This window comes from Coloeus monedula (assembly GCF_965178545.1).
Source record: "Coloeus monedula genome assembly, chromosome: 3".
NCBI lineage: Eukaryota > Metazoa > Chordata > Aves > Passeriformes > Corvidae > Coloeus > Coloeus monedula.
Window position 1 is genome coordinate 62,161,396 of NC_138783.1, and position 14,820 is coordinate 62,176,215.

A 14,820-nucleotide genomic window follows, 5' to 3' on the forward strand; every position below is an offset into this window, starting at 1 on the left:
TCTGAACCCTAACCCTAGGCTCAACCCTAACCCTAACCCTAGGCTCAGCCTAAGAAACAGTACTGGGTTGAGGTGAGCTCCAACTGGGAAACATGAAGGCTGCAAGGATCAGGCAGTGTTGTGATTCCTTTGGCATGCCTTTATCATTGTCAGTGTCCCTGGAGATCTGGGCTGTGTGGTTTTCTGAATCCTAACCCTAGGCTCAACCCTAACCCTATCCCTAGGCTCAGCATAAGAAACAGCCCTGGGCTGAGGCGAGTTCCAATTAGGAAAACACGAAGGCTGCCCGGCTCAGGCAATGTTGGGCTTCCTTTGGCGTGCCTTTATCCTTGTCAGTGTCCCTGGGGCTCTGGGCTGTGTGGTTTTCTGAACCCTAACCCGAGGCTCACCCCTAATCCGAACCCTAACCCCAGGCTCAGCCTCAGAGACAGCACCGGGCTGAGGCAAGTTCCAATTAGGAAAAGACGAAGGCTGCAAGGTTCAGACAGTGTTGCGCTTTCCTTGGCATGCCTTTATCACTGTCAGTGTCCCTGGAGCTCTGGGCTGTGTGGTTTTCTGAATCCTAACCCTAGGCTAAACCCTAACCCTATCCCTAGGCTCAGCATAAGAAACAGCCCTGGGCTGAGGTGAGTTCCAATTAGGAAAACACGAAGGCTGCACGGCTCAGGCAGTGTTGCGCTTCCCTTGGCGTGCCTTTATCATTGTCAGTGTCCCTGTAGCTCTGGGCTGTGTGGTTTTCTGAATCCTAACCCTAGGCTCAACCCTAACCCTAAACCTAGGCTCAGCAGAAGAAACGGCACTGGGCTGAGGCAAGCTCCAGTTGGGAAAAGACGAAGGCTGCAAGGTTCAGACAGTGTTGCGCTTTCCTTGGCATGCCTTTATCATTGTCAGTGCCCCTGGGGCTCTGGGCTGTGTGGTTTTCTGAACCCTAACCCGAGGCTCAACCCTAACCCTAACCCTAACCCCAGGCTCAGCCTCAGAGACAGCACCGGGCTGAGGCAAGTTCCAATTAGGAAAAGACGAAGGCTGCAAGGTTCAGGCAGTGTTGCACTTTCCTTGGCATGCCTTTATCACTGTCAGTGTCCCTGGAGCTCTGGGCTGTGTGGTTTTCTGAACCCTAACCCTAGGCTCAACCCTAACCCTAACTCCAATCCTAGGAACAGCCTAAGAAAAAGCAGTGGACTGATGGGAGTTCCAGTCAGGAACACAGGACGGCTGCATGTTTGGGGCAGTGCTGCACTGCACTTGGCATGCCTTACGCACTGTCAGTGCCCCTGGAGCTCTGGGCTGTGTGGTTTTCTGAACCCTAACCCTAGGCCCAACCCTAACCCTAACCCCAGGCTCAGCCTCAGAGACATCACTGGGCCGAGGCGAGATCCAATTGGGAAAAGATGAAGGCTGCAAGGTTCATCAGTTCCGATCTTCCTTAGGCATGCGTTTATCATTGTCAGTGTCCCTGGAGCTCTGGGCTGTGTGGTTTTCTGAATCCTAACCCGAGGCTCACCCCTAATCCGAACCCTAACCCCAGGCTCAGCCTCAGAGAGAGCACCGGGCTGAGGCAAGTTCCAATTAGGAAAAGACGAAGGCTGCAAGGTTCAGACAGTGTTGCGCTTTCCTTGGCATGCCTTTATCACTGTCAGTGTCCCTGGAGCTCTGGGCTGTGTGGTTTTCTGAACCCTAACCCTAGGCCCAACCCTAACCCTAACCCCAGGCTCAGCCTCAGAGACATCACTGGGCCGAGGCGAGATCCAATTGGGAAAAGATGAAGGCTGCAAGGTTCATCAGTTCCGATCTTCCTTAGGCATGCCTTTATCATTGTCAGTGTCCCTGGAGCTCTGGGCTGTGTGGTTTTCTGAATCCTAACCCTAGGCTCAACCCTAACCCTAACCCTAGGCTCAGCATAAGGAACGGCACTGGGCTGAGGCAAGCTCCAGTTGGGAAAAGATGAAGGCTGCAAGGTTCAGGCAGTGTTGCGCTTCCCTTGGCATGCCTTTATCATTGTCAGTGTCCCTGGAGCTCTGGGCTGTGTGGTTTTCTGAACCCTAACCCTAGGCTCAACCCTAACCCTAACTCCAATCCTAGGAACAGCCTAAGAAAAAGCAGTGGACTGATGGGAGTTCCAATCAGGAACACAGGACGGCTGCATGTTTGGGGCAGTGCCGCACTGCACTTGGCATGCCTTACGCACTGTCAGTGCCCCTGGAGCTCTGGGCTGTGTGGTTTTCTGAACCCTAACCCTAGGCTCACCCCTAATCCGAACCCTAACCCCAGGCTCAGCCTCAGAGACAGCACCGGGCTGAGGCAAGTTCCAATTAGGAAAAGACGAAGGCTGCAAGGTTCAGACAGTGTTGCGCTTTCCTTGGCATGCCTTTATCACTGTCAGTGTCCCTGGAGCTCTGGGCTGTGTGGTTTTCTGAATCCTAACCCTAGGCTCAACCCTAACCCTAACCCTAGGCTCAGCATAAGAAACAGCCCTGGGCTGAGGCAAGTTCCAATTAGGAAAACACGAAGGCTGCACGGTTCAGGCAGTGTTGCGCTTCCCTTGGCGTGCCTTTATCATTGTCAGTGTCCCTGGAGCTCTGGGCCGTGTGGTTTTCTGAACCCTAACCCTAGGCTCAACCCTAACCCTAACTCCAATCCAAGGAACAGCCTAAGAAAAAGCAGGGGACTGATTGGATTTCCAGTCAGGAACACAGGACGGCTGCATGTTTGGGGCAGTGCCGCACTGCACTTGGCATGCGTTACGCCCTGTCAGTGTCCCTGGGGCTCTGGGCTGTGTGGTTTTCTGAACCCTAACCCGAGGCTCACCCCTAATCCGAACCCTAACCCCAGGCTCAGCCTAAGAGACAGCACCGGGCTGAGGCAAGTTCCAATTAGGAAAAGACGAAGGCTGCAAGGTTCAGACAGTGTTGCGCTTTCCTTGGCATGCCTTTATCACTGTCAGTGTCCCTGGAGCTCTGGGCTGTGTGGTTTTCTGAATCCTAACCCTAGGCTCAACCCTAACCCTATCCCTAGGCCCAACCCTAACCCTAACCCCAGGCTCAGCCTCAGAGACATCACTGGGCCGAGGCGAGATCCAATTGGGAAAAGATGAAGGCTGCAAGGTTCATCAGTTCCGATCTTCCTTAGGCATGCGTTTATCATTGTCAGTGTCCCTGGAGCTCTGGGCTGTGTGGTTTTCTGAACCCTAACCCGAGGCTCACCCCTAATCCGAACCCTAACCCCAGGCTCAGCCTCAGAGACAGCACTGGGCTGAGGCAAGTTCCAATTAGGAAAAGACGAAGGCTGCAAGGTTCAGGCAGTGTTGCGCTTTCCTTGGCATGCCTTTATCACTGTCAGTGTCCCTGGAGCTCTGGGCTGTGTGGTTTTCTGAACCCTAACCCTAGGCCCAACCCTAACCCTAACCCCAGGCTCAGCCTCAGAGACATCACTGGGCCGAGGCGAGATCCAATTGGGAAAAGATGAAGGCTGCAAGGTTCATCAGTTCCGATCTTCCTTAGGCATGCGTTTATCATTGTCAGTGTCCCTGGAGCTCTGGGCTGTGTGGTTTTCTGAATCCTAACCCTAGGCTCAACCCTAACCCTAACCCTAGGCTCAGCATAAGGAACGGCACTGGGCTGAGGCAAGCTCCAGTTGGGAAAAGATGAAGGCTGCAAGGTTCAGGCAGTGTTGCGCTTCCCTTGGCATGCCTTTATCATTGTCAGTGTCCCTGGAGCTCTGGGCTGTGTGGTTTTCTGAACCCTAACCCTAGGCTCAACCCTAACCCTAACTCCAATCCTAGGAACAGCCTAAGAAAAAGCAGTGGACTGATGGGAGTTCCAATCAGGAACACAGGACGGCTGCATGTTTGGGGCAGTGCCGCACTGCACTTGGCATGCCTTACGCACTGTCAGTGCCCCTGGAGCTCTGGGCTGTGTGGTTTTCTGAACCCTAACCCTAGGCTCACCCCTAATCCGAACCCTAACCCCAGGCTCAGCCTCAGAGACAGCACCGGGCTGAGGCAAGTTCCAATTAGGAAAAGACGAAGGCTGCAAGGTTCAGGCAGTGTGGCGCTTTCCTTGGCATGCCTTTATCACTGTCAGTGTCCCTGGAGCTCTGGGCTGTGTGGTTTTCTGAATCCTAACCCTAGGCTCAACCCTAACCCTAACCCTAGGCTCAGCATAAGAAACAGCCCTGGGTTGAGGCGAGTTCCAATTAGGAAAACACGAAGGCTGCACGGCTCAGGCAATGTTGGGCTTCCTTTGGCGTGCCTTTATCCTTGTCAGTGTCCCTGGAGCTCTGGGCTGTGTGGTTTTCTGAACCCTAACCCGAGGCTCACCCCTAATCCGAACCCTAACCCCAGGCTCAGCCTCAGAGACAGCACCGGGCTGAGGCAAGTTCCAATTAGGAAAAGACGAAGGCTGCAAGGTTCAGACAGTGTTGCGCTTTCCTTGGCATGCCTTTATCACTGTCAGTGTCCCTGGAGCTCTGGGCTGTGTGGTTTTCTGAATCCTAACCCTAGGCTCAACCCTAACCCTATCCCTAGGCCCAACCCTAACCCTAACCCCAGGCTCAGCCTCAGAGACATCACTGGGCCGAGGCGAGATCCAATTGGGAAAAGATGAAGGCTGCAAGGTTCATCAGTTCCGATCTTCCTTAGGCATGCGTTTATCATTGTCAGTGTCCCTGGAGCTCTGGGCTGTGTGGTTTTCTGAATCCTAACCCTAGGCTCAACCCTAACCCTATCCCTAGGCTCAGCATAAGAAACAGCCCTGGGCTGAGGCGAGTTCCAATTAGGAAAACACGAAGGCTGCACGGCTCAGGCAGTGTTGCGCTTCCCTTGGCGTGCCTTTATCACTGTCAGTGTCCCTGGGGCTCTGGGCTGTGTGGTTTTCTGAACCCTAACCCGAGGCTCACCCCTAATCCGAACCCTAACCCCAGGCTCAGCCTCAGAGACAGCACCGGGCTGAGGCAAGTTCCAATTAGGAAAAGACGAAGGCTGCAAGGTTCAGACAGTGTTGTGCTTTCCTTGGCATGCCTTTATCACTGTCAGTGTCCCTGGAGCTCTGGGCTGTGTGGTTTTCTGAATCCTAACCCTAGGCTCAACCCTAACCCTAACCCTAGGCTCAGCATAAGGAACGGCACTGGCTGAGGCAAGCTCCAGTTGGGAAAAGATGAAGGCTGCAAGGTTCAGGCAGTGTTGCGCTTCCCTTGGCATGCCTTTATCATTGTCAGTGTCCCTGGAGCTCTGGGCTGTGTGGTTTTCTGAACCCTAACCCTAGGCTCAACCCTAACCCTAACTCCAATCCTAGGAACAGCCTAAGAAAAAGCAGTGGACTGATGGGAGTTCCAATCAGGAACACAGGACGGCTGCATGTTTGGGGCAGTGCCGCACTGCACTTGGCATGCCTTACGCACTGTCAGTGCCCCTGGAGCTCTGGGCTGTGTGGTTTTCTGAACCCTAACCCTAGACTCAACCCTAACCCTAACCCTAGGCTCAGCCTAAGAAACAGTACTGGGTTGAGGTGAGCTCCAACAGGGAAACATGAAGGCTGCAAGGATCAGGCAGTGTTGTGATTCCTTTGGCATGCCTTTATCATTGTCAGTGTCCCTGGAGCTCTGGGCTGTGTGGTTTTCTGAACCCTAACCCTAGGCCCAACCCTAACCCTAACCCCAGGCTCAGCCTCAGAGACATCACTGGGCCGAGGCGAGATCCAATTGGGAAAAGATGAAGGCTGCAAGGTTCATCAGTTCCGATCTTCCTTAGGCATGCGTTTATCATTGTCAGTGTCCCTGGAGCTCTGGGCTGTGTGGTTTTCTGAATCCTAACCCTAGGCTCAACCCTAACCCTATCCCTAGGCTCAGCATAAGAAACAGCCCTGGGCTGAGGCGAGTTCCAATTAGGAAAACACGAAGGCTGCACGGCTCAGGCAATGTTGGGCTTCCCTTGGCATGCCTTTATCCTTGTCAGTGTCCCTGGAGCTCTGGGCTGTGTGGTTTTCTGAACCCTAACCCTAGGCTCAACCCTAACCCTAACTCCAATCCTAGGAACAGCCTAAGAAAAAGCAGTGGACTGATGGGAGTTCCAATCAGGAACACAGGACGGCTGCATGTTTGGGGCAGTGCCGCACTGCACTTGGCATGCCTTACGCACTGTCAGTGCCCCTGGAGGTCTGGGCTGTGTGGTTTTCTGAACCCTAACCCGAGGCTCACCCCTAATCCGAACCCTAACCCCAGGCTCAGCCTCAGAGACAGCACCGGGCTGAGGCAAGTTCCAATTAGGAAAAGACGAAGGCTGCAAGGTTCAGACAGTGTTGCGCTTTCCTTGGCATGCCTTTATCACTGTCAGTGTCCCTGGAGCTCTGGGCTGTGTGGTTTTCTGAATCCTAACCCTAGGCTCAACCCTAACCCTAACCCTAGGCTCAGCATAAGAAACAGCCCTGGGCTGAGGCAAGTTCCAATTAGGAAAACACGAAGGCTGCACGGCTCAGGCAGTGTTGCGCTTCCCTTGGCGTGCCTTTATCATTGTCAGTGTCCCTGGAGCTCTGGGCCGTGTGGTTTTCTGAACCCTAACCCTAGGCTCAACCCTAACCCTAACTCCAATCCAAGGAACAGCCTAAGAAAAAGCAGGGGACTGATTGGATTTCCAGTCAGGAACACAGGACGGCTGCATGTTTGGGGCAGTGCCGCACTGCACTTGGCATGCGTTACGCCCTGTCAGTGTCCCTGGGGCTCTGGGCTGTGTGGTTTTCTGAACCCTAACCCGAGGCTCACCCCTAATCCGAACCCTAACCCCAGGCTCAGCCTAAGAGACAGCACCGGGCTGAGGCAAGTTCCAATTAGGAAAAGACGAAGGCTGCAAGGTTCAGACACTGTTGCGCTTTCCTTGGCATGCCTTTATCACTGTCAGTGTCCCTGGAGCTCTGGGCTGTGTGGTTTTCTGAATCCTAACCCTAGGCTCAACCCTAACCCTATCCCTAGGCCCAACCCTAACCCTAACCCCAGGCTCAGCCTCAGTGACATCACTGGGCCGAGGCGAGATCCAATTGGGAAAAGATGAAGGCTGCAAGGTTCATCAGTTCCGATCTTCCTTAGGCATGCCTTTATCATTGTCAGTGTCCCTGGAGCTCTGGGCTGTGTGGTTTTCTGAACCCTAACCCGAGGCTCACCCCTAATCCGAACCCTAACCCCAGGCTCAGCCTCAGAGACAGCACCGGGCTGAGGCAAGTTCCAATTAGGAAAAGACGAAGGCTGCAAGGTTCAGGCAGTGTGGCGCTTTCCTTGGCATGCCTTTATCACTGTCAGTGTCCCTGGAGCTCTGGGCTGTGTGGTTTTCTGAACCCTAACCCTAGGCCCAACCCTAACCCTAACCCCAGGCTCAGCCTAAGAGACATCACTGGGCCGAGGCGAGATCCAATTGGGAAAAGATGAAGGCTGCAAGGTTCATCAGTTCCGATCTTCCTTAGGCATGCGTTTATCATTGTCAGTGTCCCTGGAGCTCTGGGCTGTGTGGTTTTCTGAATCCTAACCCTAGGCTCAACCCTAACCCTATCCCTAGGCTCAGCCTAAGAAACAGCCCTGGGCTGAGGCGAGTTCCAATTAGGAAAACACGAAGGCTGCACGGCTCAGGCAGTGCTGCGCTTCCCTTGGCGTGCCATTATCATTGTCAGTGTCCCTGGGGCTCTGGGCTGTGTGGTTTTCTGAACCCTAACCCGAGGCTCACCCCTAATCCGAACCCTAACCCCAGGCTCAGCCTCAGAGACAGCACCGGGCTGAGGCAAGTTCCAATTAGGAAAAGACGAAGGCTGCAAGGTTCAGACAGTGTTGCGCTTTCCTTGGCATGCCTTTATCACTGTCAGTGTCCCTGGAGCTCTGGGCTGTGTGGTTTTCTGAATCCTAACCCTAGGCTCAACCCTAACCCTATCCCTAGGCTCAGCATAAGAAACAGCCCTGGGCTGAGGCGAGTTCCAATTAGGAAAACACGAAGGCTGCACGGCTCAGGCAGTGTTGCGCTTCCCTTGGCGTGCCTTTATCATTGTCAGTGTCCCTGGAGCTCTGGGCTGTGTGGTTTTCTGAATCCTAACCCTAGGCTCAACCCTAACCCTAAACCTAGGCTCAGCAGAAGAAACGGCACTGGGCTGAGGCAAGCTCCAGTTGGGAAAAGACGAAGGCTGCAAGGTTCAGACACTGTTGCGCTTTCCTTGGCATGCCTTTATCATTGTCAGTGTCCCTGGGGCTCTGGGCTGTGTGGTTTTCTGAACCCTAACCCGAGGCTCAACCCTAACCCTAACCCTAACCCCAGGCTCACCCTCAGAGACAGCACCGGGCTGAGGCAAGTTCCAATTAGGAAAAGACGAAGGCTGCAAGGTTCAGGCAGTGTTGCGCTTTCCTTGGCATGCCTTTATCACTGTCAGTGTCCCTGGAGCTCTGGGCTGTGTGGTTTTCTGAACCCTAACCCTAGGCTCAACCCTAACCCTAACTCCAATCCTAGGAACAGCCTAAGAAAAAGCAGTGGACTGATGGGAGTTCCAGTCAGGAACACAGGACGGCTGCATGTTTGGGGCAGTGCTGCACTGCGCTTGGCATGCCTTACGCACTGTCAGTGCCCCTGGAGCTCTGGGCTGTGTGGTTTTCTGAACCCTAACCCTAGGCCCAACCCTAACCCTAACCCCAGGCTCAGCCTCAGAGACATCACTGGGCCGAGGCGAGATCCAATTGGGAAAAGATGAAGGCTGCAAGGTTCATCAGTTCCGATCTTCCTTAGGCATGCGTTTATCATTGTCAGTGTCCCTGGAGCTCTGGGCTGTGTGGTTTTCTGAATCCTAACCCTAGGCTCAACCCTAACCCTATCCCTAGGCTCAGCATAAGAAACAGCCCTGGGCTGAGGCGAGTTCCAATTAGGAAAACACGAAGGCTGCACGGCTCAGGCAGTGTTGCGCTTCCCTTGGCGTGCCTTTATCATTGTCAGTGTCCCTGGGGCTCTGGGCTGTGTGGTTTTCTGAACCCTAACCCGAGGCTCACCCCTAATCCGAACCCTAACCCCAGGCTCAGCCTCAGAGAGAGCACCGGGCTGAGGCAAGTTCCAATTAGGAAAAGACGAAGGCTGCAAGGTTCAGACAGTGTTGTGCTTTCCTTGGCATGCCTTTATCACTGTCAGTGTCCCTGGAGCTCTGGGCTGTGTGGTTTTCTGAACCCTAACCCTAGGCCCAACCCTAACCCTAACCCCAGGCTCAGCCTAAGAGACATCACTGGGCCGAGGCGAGATCCAATTGGGAAAAGATGAAGGCTGCAAGGTTCATCAGTTCCGATCTTCCTTAGGCATGCCTTTATCATTGTCAGTGTCCCTGGAGCTCTGGGCTGTGTGGTTTTCTGAATCCTAACCCTAGGCTCAACCCTAACCCTAACCCTAGGCTCAGCATAAGGAACGGCACTGGGCTGAGGCAAGCTCCAGTTGGGAAAAGATGAAGGCTGCAAGGTTCAGGCAGTGTTGCGCTTCCCTTGGCATGCCTTTATCATTGTCAGTGTCCCTGGAGCTCTGGGCTGTGTGGTTTTCTGAACCCTAACCCTAGGCTCAACCCTAACCCTAACTCCAATCCTAGGAACAGCCTAAGAAAAAGCAGTGGACTGATGGGAGTTCCAATCAGGAACACAGGACGGCTGCATGTTTGGGGCAGTGCCGCACTGCACTTGGCATGCCTTACGCACTGTCAGTGCCCCTGGAGCTCTGGGCTGTGTGGTTTTCTGAACCCTAACCCTAGGCTCACCCCTAATCCGAACCCTAACCCCAGGCTCAGCCTCAGAGACAGCACCGGGCTGAGGCAAGTTCCAATTAGGAAAAGACGAAGGCTGCAAGGTTCAGACACTGTTGCGCTTTCCTTGGCATGCCTTTATCACTGTCAGTGTCCCTGGAGCTCTGGGCTGTGTGGTTTTCTGAACCCTAACCCTAGGCCCAACCCTAACCCTAACCCCAGGCTCAGCCTAAGAGACATCACTGGGCCGAGGCGAGATCCAATTGGGAAAAGATGAAGGCTGCAAGGTTCATCAGTTCCGATCTTCCTTAGGCATGCCTTTATCATTGTCAGTGTCCCTGGAGCTCTGGGCTGTGTGGTTTTCTGAATCCTAACCCTAGGCTCAACCCTAACCCTAACCCTAGGCTCAGCATAAGGAACGGCACTGGGCTGAGGCAAGCTCCAGTTGGGAAAAGATGAAGGCTGCAAGGTTCAGGCAGTGTTGCGCTTTCCTTGGCATGCCTTTATCACTGTCAGTGTCCCTGGAGCTCTGGGCTGTGTGGTTTTCTGAACCCTAACCCTAGGCCCAACCCTAACCCTAACCCCAGGCTCAGCCTCAGAGACATCACTGGGCCGAGGCGAGATCCAATTGGGAAAAGATGAAGGCTGCAAGGTTCATCAGTTCCGATCTTCCTTCGGCATGCGTTTATCATTGTCAGTGTCCCTGGAGCTCTGGGCTGTGTGGTTTTCTGAATCCTAACCCTAGGCTCAACCCTAACCCTATCCCTAGGCTCAGCATAAGAAACAGCCCTGGGCTGAGGCGAGTTCCAATTAGGAAAACACGAAGGCTGCACGGCTCAGGCAGTGTTGCGCTTCCCTTGGCGTGCCTTTATCATTGTCAGTGTCCCTGGGGCTCTGGGCTGTGTGGTTTTCTGAACCCTAACCCGAGGCTCACCCCTAATCCGAACCCTAACCCCAGGCTCAGCCTCAGAGAGAGCACCGGGCTGAGGCAAGTTCCAATTAGGAAAAGACGAAGGCTGCAAGGTTCAGACAGTGTTGCGCTTTCCTTGGCATGCCTTTATCACTGTCAGTGTCCCTGGAGCTCTGGGCTGTGTGGTTTTCTGAACCCTAACCCTAGGCCCAACCCTAACCCTAACCCCAGGCTCAGCCTAAGAGACATCACTGGGCCGAGGCGAGATCCAATTGGGAAAAGATGAAGGCTGCAAGGTTCATCAGTTCCGATCTTCCTTAGGCATGCCTTTATCATTGTCAGTGTCCCTGGAGCTCTGGGCTGTGTGGTTTTCTGAATCCTAACCCTAGGCTCAACCCTAACCCTAACCCTAGGCTCAGCATAAGGAACGGCACTGGGCTGAGGCAAGCTCCAGTTGGGAAAAGATGAAGGCTGCAAGGTTCAGGCAGTGTTGCGCTTCCCTTGGCATGCCTTTATCATTGTCAGTGTCCCTGGAGCTCTGGGCTGTGTGGTTTTCTGAACCCTAACCCTAGGCTCAACCCTAACCCTAACTCCAATCCTAGGAACAGCCTAAGAAAAAGCAGTGGACTGATGGGAGTTCCAATCAGGAACACAGGACGGCTGCATGTTTGGGGCAGTGCCGCACTGCACTTGGCATGCCTTACGCACTGTCAGTGCCCCTGGAGCTCTGGGCTGTGTGGTTTTCTGAACCCTAACCATAGGCTCACCCCTAATCCGAACCCTAACCCCAGGCTCAGCCTCAGAGACAGCACCGGGCTGAGGCAAGTTCCAATTAGGAAAAGACGAAGGCTGCAAGGTTCAGACAGTGTTGCGCTTTCCTTGGCATGCCTTTATCACTGTCAGTGTCCCTGGAGCTCTGGGCTGTGTGGTTTTCTGAACCCTAACCCTAGGCCCAACCCTAACCCTAACCCCAGGCTCAGCCTAAGAGACATCACTGGGCCGAGGCGAGATCCAATTGGGAAAAGATGAAGGCTGCAAGGTTCATCAGTTCCGATCTTCCTTAGGCATGCCTTTATCATTGTCAGTGTCCCTGGAGCTCTGGGCTGTGTGGTTTTCTGAATCCTAACCCTAGGCTCAACCCTAACCCTAACCCTAGGCTCAGCATAAGGAACGGCACTGGGCTGAGGCAAGCTCCAGTTGGGAAAAGATGAAGGCTGCAAGGTTCAGGCAGTGTTGCGCTTCCCTTGGCATGCCTTTATCATTGTCAGTGTCCCTGGAGCTCTGGGCTGTGTGGTTTTCTGAACCCTAACCCTAGGCTCAACCCTAACCCTAACTCCAATCCTAGGAACAGCCTAAGAAAAAGCAGTGGACTGATGGGAGTTCCAATCAGGAACACAGGACGGCTGCATGTTTGGGGCAGTGCCGCACTGCACTTGGCATGCCTTACGCACTGTCAGTGCCCCTGGAGCTCTGGGCTGTGTGGTTTTCTGAACCCTAACCCTAGGCTCACCCCTAATCCGAACCCTAACCCCAGGCTCAGCCTCAGAGACAGCACCGGGCTGAGGCAAGTTCCAATTAGGAAAAGACGAAGGCTGCAAGGTTCAGGCAGTGTTGCGCTTTCCTTGGCATGCCTTTATCACTGTCAGTGTCCCTGGAGCTCTGGGCTGTGTGGTTTTCTGAACCCTAACCCTAGGCTCAACCCTAACCCTAACTCCAATCCTAGGAACAGCCTAAGAAAAAGCAGTGGACTGATGGGAGTTCCAGTCAGGAACACAGGACGGCTGCATGTTTGGGGCAGTGCTGCACTGCACTTGGCATGCCTTACGCACTGTCAGTGCCCCTGGAGCTCTGGGCTGTGTGGTTTTCTGAACCCTAACCCTAGGCCCAACCCTAACCCTAACCCCAGGCTCAGCCTCAGAGACATCACTGGGCCGAGGCGAGATCCAATTGGGAAAAGATGAAGGCTGCAAGGTTCATCAGTTCCGATCTTCCTTAGGCATGCGTTTATCATTGTCAGTGTCCCTGGAGCTCTGGGCTGTGTGGTTTTCTGAATCCTAACCCTAGGCTCAACCCTAACCCTATCCCTAGGCTCAGCATAAGAAACAGCCCTGGGCTGAGGCGAGTTCCAATTAGGAAAACACGAAGGCTGCACGGCTCAGGCAGTGTTGCGCTTCCCTTGGCGTGCCTTTATCATTGTCAGTGTCCCTGGGGCTCTGGGCTGTGTGGTTTTCTGAACCCTAACCCGAGGCTCACCCCTAATCCGAACCCTAACCCCAGGCTCAGCCTCAGAGACAGCACCGGGCTGAGGCAAGTTCCAATTAGGAAAAGACGAAGGCTGCAAGGTTCAGACAGTGTTGCGCTTTCCTTGGCATGCCTTTATCACTGTCAGTGTCCCTGGAGCTCTGGGCTGTGTGGTTTTCTGAACCCTAACCCTAGGCCCAACCCTAACCCTAACCCCAGGCTCAGCCTAAGAGACATCACTGGGCCGAGGCGAGATCCAATTGGGAAAAGATGAAGGCTGCAAGGTTCATCAGTTCCGATCTTCCTTAGGCATGCCTTTATCATTGTCAGTGTCCCTGGAGCTCTGGGCTGTGTGGTTTTCTGAATCCTAACCCTAGGCTCAACCCTAACCCTAACCCTAGGCTCAGCATAAGGAACGGCACTGGGCTGAGGCAAGCTCCAGTTGGGAAAAGATGAAGGCTGCAAGGTTCAGGCAGTGTTGCGCTTTCCTTGGCATGCCTTTATCACTGTCAGTGTCCCTGGAGCTCTGGGCTGTGTGGTTTTCTGAACCCTAACCCTAGGCCCAACCCTAACCCTAACCCCAGGCTCAGCCTCAGAGACATCACTGGGCCGAGGCGAGATCCAATTGGGAAAAGATGAAGGCTGCAAGGTTCATCAGTTCCGATCTTCCTTAGGCATGCCTTTATCATTGTCAGTGTCCCTGGAGCTCTGGGCTGTGTGGTTTTCTGAATCCTAACCCTAGGCTCAACCCTAACCCTATCCCTAGGCTCAGCATAAGAAACAGCCCTGGGCTGAGGCGAGTTCCAATTAGGAAAACACGAAGGCTGCACGGCTCAGGCAGTGTTGCGCTTCCCTTGGCGTGCCTTTATCATTGTCAGTGTCCCTGGGGCTCTGGGCTGTGTGGTTTTCTGAACCCTAACCCGAGGCTCACCCCTAATCCGAACCCTAACCCCAGGCTCAGCCTCAGAGACAGCACCGGGCTGAGGCAAGTTCCAATTAGGAAAAGACGAAGGCTGCAAGGTTCAGACAGTGTTGCGCTTTCCTTGGCATGCCTTTATCACTGTCAGTGTCCCTGGAGCTCTGGGCTGTGTGGTTTTCTGAACCCTAACCCTAGGCCCAACCCTAACCCTAACCCCAGGCTCAGCCTAAGAGACATCACTGGGCCGAGGCGAGATCCAATTGGGAAAAGATGAAGGCTGCAAGGTTCATCAGTTCCGATCTTCCTTAGGCATGCCTTTATCATTGTCAGTGTCCCTGGAGCTCTGGGCTGTGTGGTTTTCTGAATCCTAACCCTAGGCTCAACCCTAACCCTAACCCTAGGCTCAGCATAAGGAACGGCACTGGGCTGAGGCAAGCTCCAGTTGGGAAAAGATGAAGGCTGCAAGGTTCAGGCAGTGTTGCGCTTCCCTTGGCATGCCTTTATCATTGTCAGTGTCCCTGGAGCTCTGGGCTGTGTGGTTTTCTGAACCCTAACCCTAGGCTCAACCCTAACCCTAACTCCAATCCTAGGAACAGCCTAAGAAAAAGCAGTGGACTGATGGGAGTTCCAATCAGGAACACAGGACGGCTGCATGTTTGGGGCAGTGCCGCACTGCACTTGGCATGCCTTACGCACTGTCAGTGCCCCTGGAGCTCTGGGCTGTGTGGTTTTCTGAACCCTAACCCTAGGCTCACCCCTAATCCGAACCCTAACCCCAGGCTCAGCCTCAGAGACAGCACCGGGCTGAGGCAAGTTCCAATTAGGAAAAGACGAAGGCTGCAAGGTTCAGACAGTGTTGCGCTTTCCTTGGCATGCCTTTATCACTGTCAGTGTCCCTGGAGCTCTGGGCTGTGTGGTTTTCTGAACCCTAACCCTAGGCCCAACCCTAACCCTATCCCCAGGCTCAGCCTAAGAGACATCACTGGGCCGAGGCGAGATCCAATTGGGAAAAGATGAAGGCT